General features: G+C 42.9%; 1 protein-coding gene across 3 annotated transcripts in view; it reads right to left on the bottom strand.

Moving 5' to 3' along the window:
• The window catches only part of LOC110496653 (polypeptide N-acetylgalactosaminyltransferase 4), a 39,916-nt gene extending 32,595 nt beyond the window's left edge, over window positions 1–7,321 (bottom strand). For 2 of the 3 annotated variants that reach the window (XR_016488607.1, XM_021572671.3), the window contains exon 1: window positions 6,925–7,321. The gene's annotated coding sequence lies outside the window, so the exon portion shown is untranslated. Of the gene's footprint in view, window positions 1–6,916 lie in introns of all 3 variants that reach the window. The other variant, XM_021572672.3, reaches the window with a different exon arrangement.
• Window positions 7,322–13,170: the final 5,849 nt, after the last annotated feature.

Raw genomic sequence — 13,170 nt, 5'->3', positions numbered from 1 at the left:
ACGCCACTAAACAAAACCTCCTTTATATTAGACGTCCATCACATCTTCCTCCCACAAATCGGATAGCCCTTGGTGGGGCTGGGTAGGGAGGGATTTGCACCAGCAGAGTCTGACAGAAGGCTTAGGGAGAATTTCTGCCTCCTCTTTGAGGTAAGACTGTGTGAGCTCTGCAGAATCCAAAACAAGTAGACCTAAGCCACCAGCTACAGCAGGCTTTGGATCTATGGCTGGCTACACTGCCCCATTGCTACTCTATCACTAATCTAGATGCCACCTGATCTAGCATCTTCTGTCAGAGGGGGTTTTCAAGGGAGTCTGGAAAGCAGTGTTTAATCTTAAAGGTCTGACTGACGACAGAGCAGATGACTGCTTTACTGTTGTTACAGTAGGCTATAGAGACTAGAGACTAGCTGTACGGTAGGCTATAGAGACTAGCTGTACGGTAGGCTATAGAGACCAGAGACTAGCTGTACGGTAGGCTATAGAGACTAGCTGTACGGTAGGCTATAGAGACAAGAGAGTTTAGCTGTACGGTAGGCTATAGAGACTAGAGAGTTTAGCTGTACGGTAGGCTAGAGAGACTAGCTGTACAGTAGGCTATAGAGACTAGAGAGTTTAGCTGTACGGTAGGCTATAGAGACTAGAGTGTTTAGCTGTACGGTAGGCTAGAGAGACTAGCTGTACAGTAGGCTATAGAGACTAGAGAGTTTAGCTGTACGGTAGGCTAGAGAGACTAGCTGTACAGTAGGCTATAGAGACTAGAGAGTTCAGCTGTACGGTAGGCTAGAGAGACTAGCTGTACAGTAGGCTAGAGAGACTAGAAGCTAGCTGTACAGTAGGCTAGAGAGGCTAGCTGTACAGTAGGCTAGAGAGGCTAGCTGTACAGCAGGCTAGAGAGGCTAGCTGTACAGCAGACTAGAGAGACTAGCTGTACAGTAGGCTAGAGAGACTAGCTGTACAGTAGGCTAGAGAGACTAGCTGTACAGTAGGCTAGAGAGACTAGCTGTACAGTTGGCTAGACAGACTAGCTGTACAGTAGATTAGAGAGACAGTAGGTACAGTAGGCTAGAGAGACTAGAGACTAGCTGTACAGTAGGCTAGAGAGACAGTAGGTACAGTAGGCTAGAGAGACTAGAGACTAGCTGTACAGTAGGCTAGAGAGACAGTAGGTACAGTTGGCTAGAGAGACTAGCTGTACAGTAGGCTAGAGAGACTAGAGACTAGCTGTACAGTAGGCTAGAGAGACAGTAGGTACAGTAGGCTAGAGAGACAGTAGGTACAGTTGGCTAGAGAGACTAGCTGTACAGTTGGCTAGAGAGACTAGCTGTACAGTAGGCTAGAGAGACTAGCTGTACAGTAGGCTAGAGAGACTAGCTGTACAGTAGGCTAGAGAGACTAGAGACTAGCTATACAGTAGGCTAGAGAGACTAGCTGTACAGTAGGCTAGAGAGACTAGCTGTACAGTAGGCTAGAGAGACTAGCTGTACAGTAGGCTAGAGAGACTAGCTGTACAGTAGGCTAGAGAGACTAGTTGTACAGTAGACTAGAGAGACAGTAGGTACAGTAGGCTAGAGAGACTAGAGAGTTTAGCTGTAGCCATCTGAAGGATTTACATCCAGCCATGATCCTATGTCACTTTGTGTGCTGGAATAGAGAGAATTTACATATGGGCCACTGCACCTTGGCGTCAATGACCTGTAATGGTAACTGCACTATATTGCATTTGCACTATGTAGGCTACACCTCTGCAGAACACTGGATGTGGACTGCAGGCCTGTACACAGTGCTGTGAAAATGTATTTGCCCCCTTTCTAATTTAGCATATTTTTTATACTGAATGTTAAATAAAGATCTTCAACCAAAACCTAATATATTACTTATTTCATTTGTTTCATAAACAATGTTACGCAACACCCAATGCCCCTGTGTGAAAAAGTCATTGCCACCACCTTTAGCTGCAATGACTCCAAACACACGCTTCCTGTAGTTGTTGGTCAGTCTCTCACTGTGGAGGACTTTCAGCCCACCCTTCCGTGCAGTACTGCTTTCACTCAGCGACATTTGTGGGCGTTCAAGCATGAACAGCTTGTTTAAAGTCTTGACACAACATCTCAATTGGGATCAGGTCCTTACTTTGACTAGGCCATTCCAAAACTAAACATTTTATTTTTTTAGACATTTTCAAGTAGACTTGATTGTGTGTTTGGGATCATTGTCTTGCTGCATGACCCAGCTGTGCTTCAGCTCAGACAGATGGCCTGACATTCTCCTGTAGAATTCTCTGATACAGAGCAGAATTCATGGTTGCTTCTATTAAGGCACGTTGTCCAGGTCCTGAGGCAGCAAAGCATCTCCAAACCATCACACTACCACCACCATGCATTCCACAGTAAGAACCTTATACCAACGTTGACGCATGGTGGTGGTAGTGATGGTTTAGGGACAAAATTTCTCCACAGCGATGTGAGAGACTGATCAACAACTACAGGAAGCATTTGGTTGGAGTCATTGCAGCTAAAGGTGGCACAACCAGTTATTGAGGGTAACGGGGCAAATACTTATTCACACAGGGAAATTGGGTGTTGCATAACTTTGTATATTAAATAAATATATATTTTTTTGTTATTTGTAAACTCAGGTTACCTGTATCTAATACTGGGTTTTGGTTGAAGATCTGATAACATTCAGTATCAAAAATATGCAAAAGTAGAGAATATCAGAAAGGGGGCAAATACTTTTTCACAGCGCTGTGTACATGTCACGACAGGATCCCTCTCACTGTGTACATGTCACGACAGGATCCCTCTCACTGTGTACATGTCACGACAGGATCCCTCTCACCGTGTACATGTCACGACAGGATCCCTCTCACTGTGTACATGTCACGACAGGATCCCTCACACAGTGTACATGTCACGACAGGATCCCTCTCACTGTGTACATGTCACGACAGGATCCCTCTCACCGTGTACATGTCACGACAGGATCCCTCTCACCGTGTACATGTCACGGCAGGATCCCTCTCACTGTGTACATGTCACGGCAGATCCCTCTCACTGTGTACATGTCACGGCAGGATCCCTCTCACTGTGTACATGTCACGGCAGGATCCCTCTCACTGTGTACATGTCACGGCAGGATCCCTCTCACTGTGTACATGTCACGGCAGGATCCTTCTCACCGTGTACATGTCCTGACAGGATCCCTCTCACTGTGTACATGTCACGACAGGATCCCTCTCACCGTGTACATGACACGGCAGGATCCCTCTCACTGTGTACATGTCACGGCAGGATCCCTCTCACTGTGTACATGTCACGACAGGATCCCTCTCACTGTGTACATGTCACGACAGGATCCCTCTCACCGTGTACATGTCACGACAGGATCCCTCTCACTGTGTACATGTCCTAACAGGATCCCTCTCACTGTGTACATGTCACGACAGGATCCCTCTCACTGTGTACATGTCACGGCAGGATCCCTCTCACCGTGTACATGTCCTGACAGGATCCCTCTCACCGTGTGCGTCACGACAGGATCCCTCTCACTGTGTACATGTCACGACAGGATCCCTCTCACTGTGTACATGTCACGGCAGGATCCCTCTCACTGTGTACATGTCCTGACAGGATCCCTCTCACCGTGTACATGTCACGACAGGATCCCTCTCACTGTGTACATGTCACGACAGGATCCCTCTCACTGTATACTGTTGCCGACAAATATTTTGTCACCCTTTCACTTTTCTTAAATAAATCCTTACTTCTTCTAAAATAACTTGAAACAAGGGGCCTCCCGGGTGGCGCAGTGGTTAAGAGACTCTGGGTTCGGGACCAGGCTCTGTCGTAACCGGCCGCGACCGGGAGGTCCGTGGGGCGACGCACAATTGGCCCTGCGTCGTCCGGGTTAGGGAGGGTTTGGCCGGTAGGGAAATCCTTGTCTCATGGCGCACCAGCGACTCCTGTGGCGGGCCAGGTGCAGTGTGCGCTAACCAAGGTTGCCAGGTGCACGGTGTTTCCTCCGACACATTGGTGCGGCTGGCTTCCGGGTTGGATGGCGCTGTGTTAAGAAGCAGTGCGGCTTGGTTGGGTTGTGTATCGGAGGACGCATGATTTTCAACCTTCGTCTCTCCCGAGCCCGTACGGGAGTTGTAGCAATAAGACAAGATAGTAGCTACTGAACAATTGGATACCACGAAATTGGGGAGAAAAAGGGGTAAAAATTCAACAAAAAAATAAAAAATAAAATAAATAACTTGAAACTGAAAAACAACTTTGCTCTCCACACCTTAAGATAACTGCAGACAACTGCTTATTGTAGCCATCAATGAGCTTGCTGCAACTTTCTACTGGCAAATAAATGCTTCAGAGTTCAAGTAACAGACACGTGAATCAGGCCTTCATGGTTGAATTTCTGAAAAGAAACCACTACTAAAGGACACCAATAAGAAGAAGATACTTGCTTGGGCCAGGAAACACAAGCAATGGGCATTAGACCGGTGGAAATCTGATGAGTTGGACCGCAGAGTAAAGGAAAAGCAGCCAACAAGTGCTCAGCATATGTGGGAACTCCTTTAAGACTGTTGGAAAAGCATTCCTCACGAAGCTGGTTGAGAGAATGCCAATAGTGTGCAAAGCTGTCATCAAGGCAAAGAGTTTTACTTTGAAGAATCTCAAATATACAATATCTATTTCACACGTTTTTGGTGTGTTATTACACACTTTCCATGTGTTATTTCATCGTGTTGATGTCTTCTCTATTATTCTACAATGTAGAAAATAGTAAAAATAAAGAAATCATTGAATGAGTAAGTGTGTCCAAACTTGACTGGTACTGTATGCATGTATGTATGTATGTATGTATGTATGTATTTCTGGTGAGACAAGCTTTTAAATGGATAGTCGTTGGCTAAATGACTGGAAGTCTATGGGAACAGCCAGCACGTCATTGCCCTAACACTAGTAGCAATGCTCTGTCCCCCACTTACCCTTGCCACCACTGCTGAAAACAATCCTAGGGGAAACACATTGTCACTGGAATGTATTTGGCAGGCATTCTAAAAGTAGTTACGTTAGTATGGACATGGGAGCCTTGCCAATGTCTTCCTCTGCAACCGAAGAGGAAGAAAAACACCCGACACTGACAAAGAGCTACAGTCAATCAACAACAGTCGTATTAAAGTACAAACGCAGAACAGGGCTGCTGCTTTCACTGTGACATCCATCTCAGAGACCAGTCAAACACATTGCACTGACGACGCTCACTGTAACTCAGAAAATGTGTGCGAGTACATTTTATCAGTCTCGCTGAATGGTACACCGCAGATGAACAGCGGGCCAACGTGAAATATGAGGGACAATATGTGAGCGTTTACTCGCTGTTAAACATTCAGCACTGAAAAACCTCAAAATATGTGCTAGTACATTCGGTATTCTACCATGATGTCATCTGTCTCACTGAATAGTGTAGTTTGGAGTTTCTCTAGCAGATGCTGATCTTGGGTCAGTTTTGCATTTTCATCACTAATGGTTAAGGTTGGAAATGGGGATGCTGACCCTTGATCTGTACCTACGGGAAATTTCCCCCGGCATTTCACTGAACGGTACACCAGAGAGGAACATCTGGCCAGCTCGAACTACAAGAGCCAACAGGCCTATACTCCCCGTAAACATTTGGCACAGAAAAAGCTCTCTCGACGACAATAACAACTCTTCAGTGATTACACTGAGCGTAAACACTATAGTAAGTCCAACCGGCCGACCATACGAACTGGATCAGGAGGTTGATAAATAAAGTTAGGCTATAACATGTCTTCCACATACCTCCGTTACACTGACGAAAATTGTCTAAAGCCTACAGTGAAAGCTTGTCGTTCAGCTTTACTTTCTCTTTAAATGGACTTGATGCATCTTGTCTGATGTTAGCCCAAACTGTCAAATGAAAATAGCCGATGTCTCCTTGTATGTTGACAGATTCCGTTTCAAAGACTTTGGGGAAAAGTTTGGCATAGTGCTTGTTTTCCCTGATGTTTAGGTTGTGGTCTGGATGCAGCATAGTGAGCAGAAGTGAGCTGAAGTGGGCGTGTCAGTAGATGGCTAAAGGTCCAGCTACATTTCTACATCTTCAGCATAAGGCCTACATTTTGTTCCAACAGAGTGCAAATAAATCATATCTAGTTCATGAAACTGGACAGGCTTTAATTATAGACAATACAGAAACATGTATCACTGTGATGCAAATATGCTGAGAATGGTGAGACTGCAGCAACTAGAGATCACCTTCAGTTTAAAGAAGATGAGGCTTACTGTGATAGTGAGCTAGAGTAACTCAACTTGGGACTGCGAAGGGTTTAAAAGCACTGCACCTTTAGAATGAACATATAACCATGTTAAATCAGGTAATATAAACTCTAGCTAAAAACCAATGCATGTAGTTGTTGTTACCAACTGTTTGTTACAAAATAACAGTAGTATAAAAGTTATTTGCATGGACTGACATGGGTTAGCTATTATTAGGTTCGCCTAACTCAGCTGTCAAGACAGACAACTAAATTAGCTGGTTACTAAATCTCAGATATTGAGTCTTTTTGTTTAGATTACCAACTAGTTAGCTAGCTAGCTAAGGTTAGCTTGTTACTGACTGGGAGCTGGATGACCACAGTTCGAAACCTTCAGGAACAAGACATTTACATCCAACGTAAATTTACTAAACACCCTAACAACTAGCCACGTTTGGCAAGAACACAAAGTTCCTGTAGCAAAAGACCAAGCAATCCTAGCTAGCTACTGTAGCTAGCTATCCTACTTGATAGTTAGCTAACTCTAGCCCAGGGCGACCAGAGCTCATCTATGTATTCGTTTGCTAATCAGATTACACCTGATTAGCCACGTGTACAAATTAACTTCATTCTTACTTTATTACCTAGTCCACTACATTCCGTGTTCCTGGAAGCTGCTCGGCGTTTTGTCTCCGACTCAACCTCTGGCTTGCATCTGTCTAGCTCGATCTGAGACTGCAGCTTTCAACACAACCACATCCTCTTCACGTTGATGATGGTCTGCCGCGCTGGCTAGCTCGGGCTGTCACTTTTCCGTTCCGGAATTTATCTTGCCAGCTCTTGTTTTCACTCGATTTCAAATGAATTCTTGAAGTTGTGTAATAAATGAGACTACATGTATGCGTACTTGTGCTGGAAATATTTCGGACCTTAAAACCTCTTGTTATTCACGAAATTCAGATTTGCTGACTGAGCAAGTGTACCTTGTTGATCACTCACTAGGAAGTTTGCAAATGTGGCGATTTGATCTGAATAAACCACGTGACCAACGCATTGTGGAAAAATAATATTAAAGACAGCACAGAATTTTATACAATGTTCCAAAATGAACAAGGATGTTTCACTTGTAATACTTTTTCCAATATCAAAAATAATAACAAAGTAATGCATCTTATATTTTCAATGTGCGTGTGCTTGCAAGCGTGCATGTGTGTGTGTGTGTGTGTGTGTATGTTTGATTTTACGTGACACTTTACCCGTTAATCCCTACCTCTTTAACCTCCATTAGATATTTTCCATCCATGGATGAGGTGTGGTTTACAGGTTAGATAGCATGCATTGTTCAATGAGATTTAGTCTAAACTCTTAATGTGTCTTTGTCTGGGCTTATGTTTGAAAATATATGATATTATAAACAAAAGGTCCATATATGCAGAAATGTAAAAGAAAGTGGAAAAACCCCATTGGGAATGGAGGAGTTAACTGCATCGAACCTTTGGACCATAACTGTTTGGTCTTTGAGTTTATAACCCCACCGGCTTTGTTGCCGAGGGCAGCCTAGGTGTGGCGGATATAACTGGACTTCAACCCCACCGGCTTTGTTGCCGAGGGCAGCCCAGGTCTGGCGGATATCAACAGTAAACTATAGAACACTGTGTGTATACAGACTCCATAGGCATTGCAATGCTAATAACAAAGGTATGGCACAAGAACAAGTGGAAGAGTGTTTACATGTTTACTGATTTATTTTATGCAGAGCTCTCAGTCAGTTTAAGTTTATTTGTCAAATAAATACATTGGAAATCTGACTCACAGTAAATGAAGAGGAATTATAATATGAATTTGACTTGAGAACATTTGTGACCACATCCCAGTTCACATCTATAGTTGTTGAGGAAGAGCGAAAAACTGAAATCACTGAAATCCTAAACACTGAAAATATGGAAGGAAGTACATTCCAATAGATAAAATGCATGATATGTCAGCCGGCTATTAGCAAAGGGGTTTTGTGTGAAACATTTAAGTGCCGTCTCAGTTCACAGTGTCAAGAGAATGTTTTCTTATGTTGGATCAATACCAACACATGGTTTATGGTTATATAACCCAAAACAGGTTTTAGGTTCCAATCTGAAATGACAGGCTGTGGAATAAGTTATGAGCTGAAGTTACTAGTTCAGTGCAGGGACTAGCACTGATAAAATAAGAAATGTGATACTGGAATTTTGCAATATGTGAAGCAAATTCTGAAGATATTCAATGAAGCCAGTTATGATTTTTGTAAATAACTCCCCAAGTTAAATAAATCACAAAACAGAGAATCGTGTGTCACAGTGTAATAACATAATTATAATTCCAATAATAGATAACAGGTGTGGACCATACTCTCCCTATTTGAAACAAATGACAGCTACATATTGCCAAAGAAAATGATTAATTAACCGGTTAACATCTGGGCCTGTCTGCATATGCTATGCACAGTTGCACACAATTCTCCCTTCCCTCTCAGCATATTTGACTTTATAGGGATTGGTTTGTTGTCTTTTCCTCTAGGGGTCCTGTTCATACCGGACCAGTCCCGGATGGTATAGCAGTGTGCCAGGCTGCCAACCAACATGACACCTGTGGCTATTGGTAGCCTGCCAGGGAACTTTTCTTTTCTTTCTCTTTTTCCTTCACTCTTTCTCTTTCTACCCTTCCCTCTCTTTCTCCTTCTCTTTTTCCTTCACTCTTTCTCTTTCTACCCTTCCCTCTCTTTCTCCTTCTCTTTTTCCTTCACTCTTTCTCTTTCTACCCTTCCCTCGCTTTCTCCTTCTCTTTTTCCTTCACTCTTTCTCTTTCTACCCTTCCCTCTCTTTCTCCTTCTCTTTTTCCTTCACTCTTTCTCTTTCTACCCTTCCCTCTCTTTCTCCTTCTCTTTTTCCTTCACTCTTTCTCTTTCTACCCTTCCCTCTCTTTCTCCTTCTCTTTTTCCTTCACTCTTTCTCTTTCTACCCTTCCCTCTCTTTCTCCTTCTCTTTTTCCCATTGAAAGCAATTGACACTTCTTTCTCTCCCAGGAACCCCCAGCCGGAACTAGAGGGGTTCCGTTTCCCTGATAGGATCTGAAATCTCAAGCTACTGAAGGAAAGGGATTATTGTACAGTCTTGTGTTTCAACCATTCCTGAATTGAAATACTTAATTTGTTTAATTGAATTGTACAAGTTTGCTTATCCATGTGTTCCTAAATAAATACAAATGTTCATTCAATTCATTGATTAGAATGAAACATTCTTCAAAAAAAATGTATTACGATGTGTTGACTACTATGGTATCACTGTGAGATCCATGACAGGACAGTGGTAGGCCTACATACAAAGACCAACCATTTGTGCTCATTCCATGAAGGACCGTGATGAAGGACAAATAAAGTTGATTCAGATCCTAATCTGTAAATAATATATTCCAGCAATAAATGCATAAAATAAACAGGCCAGAAGGGCTTTTTTCTGGTTGGCCTGATTAAGCCTATTAGCTTACAGTACACTGTCTGACTCTATCATTTTATTGTAATCTGGAGGGTCGTTTCAGGTCAAACACAGTTCAAAATCAATCAACACCTCTCTCATCTTGGGACCTTCAAATGGATTTTCAAGTATTCAATATGAAACGCTCTATATTAGACCAGTCATTATATACTGCTTGGTGGTAAATCATTTAGCAAAGTGTACATTGCCATCTAGTGGCTATCTTATCATGTACATTATATTACACTTTCTCTGGCGCCACAATTGTCAGATCTGGGAGTTCAAGTCACAAAGTACAAGACTCATCTGAGATTTTTATCCACCCAGAGTGTACTTCCTTCTTTTCACTCTTACACCACCTTCATGCACCTCAGCAGACGTGCCGTAGATTCCACAGCTTTACCAGGACATCTCCTCAAATCCCATCCATAAGCATGTGAACCCCTTCTATCTGCAATGTATATGTCTCAGTGTTGGCTGGTGGGCGGAGACATAGGAGGATGGGCTCGTTGTAATGGCTGGAATGAATGGAACCGTATCGAACACATCATTTCCAGTGTTTGAAGTGTTTGATACCTTTCCATTAATTCTATGCCAGCTATTACCATAAGCCATTCCTCCGATATCTCTGCCCACCATCCACCACTGGTAGGTAGAGCATTGTTCAAGGATATGCCATTTATGTAAAGGAGAGAGAACTGAATTGGCAGAAAACTGAAAGTAAAGCCCAAAACCATGGAGTGTCACTGTTGCATTTCAACAACATCAAGGTCTGCAGGTAGCCTAGCAGTTAGAGCATTGGGCCAGTGTCTGAAAGGTCACTGGTTACATTACCCAAGCTGACAAGGTTACCTTTGAAGATCTTCCTCTGTTTGCAATCCCAAGGGTCCCAGCTATAACATGAATGGTCATTTTGTTTGATAAAATCCTTCTTTATATCCCAAAAAGTTTGTTTATTTGGCACCATTAATTTCAGTAATCCACTCGTTCAACATGCAGACAAAGGAGTCCAAAAAGCTACCGGCAAACTTCATCCAAACAAGTCAAAGGACATTTCTATCTAATCCTCAGGTAGTCTAAAATGTAAATAAACTATAATATTTCACACGGAAAGTACTATGTTCAATAGGAAAGAAACATTTGTAAGTGCGTCCCGAAAGATTGATTTGGTTCAGGTGCACTCCTAACAAAAACTCAAAATACTTCTTAGTTTAAAAAAAAGAAGCCTGAAACCTTGAATAAAGACTGTTGACATCTAGTGGAAGCCATAGGAATTGCAATTTGGGTGATGGATATATATAAGCAATAGGTTTTGATAATAAGAGCCTGTGTCATGCCTTGGTAGTAGTATATTATGTTTGTCTTCATTTATTTGGTCAGGTCAGGGTGTGACATGGGTTTTTGTGGTGTGTTTTTGTCTTAGGGTTTTGTGGGGTGTCTAGCATAGTCTATGGCTGCCTGAGGCGGTTCTCAATCAGAGTCAGGTGATTCTCGTTGTCTCTGATTGGGAACCATATTTAGGTAGCCTGGGTTTCACTGTGTGTTTGTGGGTGATTGTTCCTGTCTCTGTGTTTGTTGTCACAAGATAGGCTGTATAGGTTTTCGCGTTACGTTTGTTGTTTTGTATTTGTTTGTTTGTTCTTCTTCATTAAAGAACATGAGTAACAACCACGCTGCATTTTGGTCCGCTCCTCTTTCAACAGACAAACGCCGTTACAGCCTGGGAGCTGAAAAAAATAATAATTCTGGTCTGATTTTCTTCGGATCTTTGCCTGCCATATCAGTTCTGTTATAGTCTCAGACATTATTGTAACAGTTTTAGAAACCTCAGAGTGTTTTCCATCCAATAATACCAATTACATGCATATCCTGGCTCCTGGGCCTGAGTAACAGGCAGTTTACTTTGGGCACGTCAGTCAGGCAGAAATTCAGGAAACTGCCCCCTAGCCCTAAAGAACTTGTCCCGGTTGGTGTTTTTAAATCACTGCTGAAGGATTTTGAGGCTGATTCCCTGACCTGTCAATGTTTTTAATTAGCTGTTTAATGATTTTGTTATACTCTTATGAATTCTATGGTTTTTACTAGATTACCTGTAGTTTTTCATGTTGTCTGTCTGTATTTGTGTAATGACTTGGTGCTGCCTATCTTGGCCAGGACGCTCTTGAAAATTATATTTCAAATCTCAAAGAGCCTCGTTAAATAAAGGTTCAATAAAAATGTAAAAATAAAATAAATGTGATATAGCGAAGCACCTGAGTGAGCTGGCTGCGAAATTACACAGGTACTTTCCCGAAACAGATGACACAAACAACTGGATTCGTTATCCCGTTCATTCCCTGCCTCCAGTCCACTTACCGATATCTGAACTAGAGAGCCTCATCAAAATTGCAACAAGCGGTTCTGTGAAAATTGAATTTAATCAGAAGCCACTGCCAGATCTCTGGATAGGGCTGCGCCCAGAGATTCTTGCCTTGGCAAATCAAGCTGATGCCCTTTGCAACCACGTACCTATGTGAGAGTGGATTCTCGGCCCTCACTAGCATGAAAACTAGATACAGGCACAGACTGTGTGTGGGAAATGATTTATGACTGATACTCTCTCCATTACAACACAACATTGCAGAGTTATGGGCATCTTTTCCAGCACACCCTTCTCATCAACTTGTGGTGAGTTAGTCAACATTTTTGATGAACAAATGAGGTTAGCTAAATAAAGCTAAACAAATGATTGATTATTGTTATGTTATTATTTGTGCCCTGGTCCTATGAGAGCTCTTTGTCACTTCTCACGAGCTGGGGTGTGACAAAACCTCACACTCATTCTTATGATTAATAGTGTGTGTGTGGCAGGCTTACAATGATGGCAAAAAAACATCATTTGAGAGTGGTGCTCCAGGGGGTACGCAGCTGGAGGTTGAATGTTTGAAGGGGTACGGGACTATAAAAAGTTTGGGAATCGCTGCTCTAAGTGATACTGTGTGAGAGAGAATGGCTTCATCCTAAATAGCCCACTCAGCACCCTTTCTGCTCGACTCCATTTCATTCCAGCCACAGGGCCCACTGGGAGCCTCTGTAAAACAAGCCTCCTCCATGACACACACACACACACACACCACTCCATGTCCTTATAGAGTACCACGCACACATACTCTCCAAAATCTCCCTCCCTTCTGCTGCATCAAACTCCCCAAGGCTCTCCTCCTGTTGTCCCGGCAACACATTGGTCTGTGAGAGGCAACAGTCTGGGAGCTGTTTGTGTCGCTCACGAGACAAAAAGGGGGTAGGAGGAGAAAGGGAGGTGTGAAGCTTGTTGTGGGTACGCTGCTAAAGCAGACTGTGCCTCATAGAAAGTTCTAAGTAAGAATCCAATGGAAAAAAGGTAGGCAG

The sequence above is a fragment of the Oncorhynchus mykiss genome, chromosome 18 (genome assembly GCF_057628025.1).
Source record: "Oncorhynchus mykiss isolate SJ-2025 chromosome 18, ASM5762802v1, whole genome shotgun sequence".
Classification (NCBI taxonomy): Eukaryota; Metazoa; Chordata; class Actinopteri; order Salmoniformes; family Salmonidae; genus Oncorhynchus; species Oncorhynchus mykiss.
Note: the sequence above shows the minus strand (reverse complement) of the source record. Positions and strands in the feature narration are given on the sequence as shown.